The sequence below is a fragment of the Galleria mellonella genome, unplaced genomic scaffold (assembly GCF_026898425.1).
Source record: "Galleria mellonella isolate WM207_F2 unplaced genomic scaffold, CSIRO_AGI_GalMel_v1 utg778, whole genome shotgun sequence".
Taxonomy (NCBI): Eukaryota; Metazoa; Arthropoda; class Insecta; order Lepidoptera; family Pyralidae; genus Galleria; species Galleria mellonella.
In genome coordinates, this window is record NW_026442150.1 from 813,295 (window position 1) to 815,697 (window position 2,403).

Consider the following 2,403-nt stretch of genomic DNA (forward strand, 5'->3'; position numbering starts at 1 on the left):
AAGTAAACGACGTCTGTATGTAGGAGATTAATTATTATTATTATTTTTTAATTTTTATAAAAATTCTCATCTCCCCTCTTAAGGAGAGGAGATGGCAACTAACCCCCGGCAGAAGCACAGTCGGCCCGGGTTCAGGGCCCCAGGGAGCGAAACCGGCGTACAATGCGGGCAGAATCTAAGAGCACCGCTTTCTGCATCTTTCCCGGGAGTGAGCCGCCTCGGAATCCCAACCGTCTGAGATATTATTATTATTAGCTTCTTTCGGGCTTCTTTTAGACATAAAAGCCTGTAATACTACCTTTTCATGATCTTTTGTGCTTGCCCTTTTCATTTTTTTTTTTTTTTTTAGACTCGACGCTATTTTCTATCACTGATAGGAATTTAAGACGTTCTTTGTAGCGATGTTTTTTATCACCTCAGGATACAGAGTGTGTTTTTCAAAGGAGATATATCGTTTATGTATGAGTGGGCTACAGCGACACATTCAGTGCTGCGGCGTTTCTTCCTCACTGTGACATAATCTGCAAACACTTTTTGGGCATAAACTAAGCATAAAACAGAGTGGCTTACCAGACTGATGATGACAGCTGGAAGAGAGATGGAAGTAGATAATTATTAGATATATCACTGAAGTACCGGGTGAACTTTATGGGAATTTTGACGAATACCAGACAGATATACACTTATTATTACACGGTTTACGAAACACAATAGTTTATGTTGACACATGTGTCTATTCGGTTTTTTTTTTTCACGAGAGAGATGACGGATGATAACAGATGGTAACCCTAGTAACCACTCTTAGACTTTTTACTAGTGCTGTCCAACCTTAATATAAGCCTAGTTGGGTCATGGGTCATTACCAGAGGGAGATTTTGTACAATAGTCGTTTGCTTGGCCACCTATGTCCAATTCGTGTTTCAACCGTGAAGCAGTTGTTTACATGGCTGTGTTTCGTTTTGAAGGGTGGGATATGGCAGTGAATTTACAGGGTACAGAGGTATAACACCTGGGTCTTTAGGAATGGCAACGCATGGGGGGTATCATGGTCGAAACAGTATACTCTGTTATGTCCATGGTACTGCTCATGTCTATAGGCGATGGTTACTACTTTCCATCAAGTGGGCCATCAGCTAGTTTGGCATTCTAAGTAGCATAAAAAAATATGCTTGCTTGGTTTGCAGTGTCCAGTGAGAGCCCTTGTTAATATACGCATATTATTTTTACTTAAAATAATTAATTTCTTAGAGTAATTTTCTGAAACCCTTTTAATCGGGGCTTAAAACATCTCTAAAACCTAATGGCGGTTACCAATCCGCCTGCCAAGTGTGGCAACTACTGGCAAAACCCCCAAGGGGAGGCTTATGTTCAGCTGTGGACAGTTAAAGGCTGATATGATGAAACGGACTACCAGTCTCATTACTAGCAATATACCCTGTCAGGTGGCCCTCCAGGTGGCCTCTCCTGGAAACGTGATTAATTCTGCTAAATAAGCCAAGTGACCTGACTACTCCCTCATTTATCATCTCTCCGTGAAGCCCCGCCAACGCTTTAGCGCAGACGGAATTGCCATTCCGTTATCATCCATAAAAAGACATATATTGCTAGCAATCCAGGTGCTAGTTCTCATTACTAATAATCCTTTCTCCCCCACATAAGCAACAGTTACCACTTTTCATCAAAAAACCATCAGAGGTATTACTTATTTTTTATTCTAAATTGCTTATAAAATAGCAGCTTTTTAGGCTTCTTCAAAATTCAAAAAGTTAACTAGGAGAGAATGTTATATAGCATAAATTCCGCCTTTTGTACCAAACATTATTTGTAATGTCGTCGATAAAGAATAAATAAAAATATAAGAGAAATGGTCGAAAATGATAAAAACTTAAAACATTAATTAACCTATTATGGCCATCCAATGGCCAATCGTCGTATAGATATTATAGAAATAGAATACCAATTTATGTATGACAGATATTTTATCGAAGACGAGAAATTGTGAATCAAGATCCGTATCATTGTTCCAATCATTAAGCCCAATAAGATATCACCCTAAACCAGTAACATAGATAAATTTATCTAGTAATCCAAAATCTGCAACAACAAAAAATATTAAAAATGTATTATTTAATTAAAGAATGTTTAATCTTTTCAAATATTATCAGTTTATTTAAATAAATCCTTTTTTCATTATAAATTACGAGACAGAATCAATTTAATTTGAAACTCCGTAAATTGAAACAATAGATACCTACCAAAAAAAGTTATCAGAAATGACAGCTTGAGAGGTTGCAAATGACAGCTAAATATGTCAGCAGTGTAAAATGTCAATATTCCAGACAAATTATCTTTTTGAAGACTAGGCAGCATGGTCTCCGACCTTAGCCTGTTCCAAACGGAACA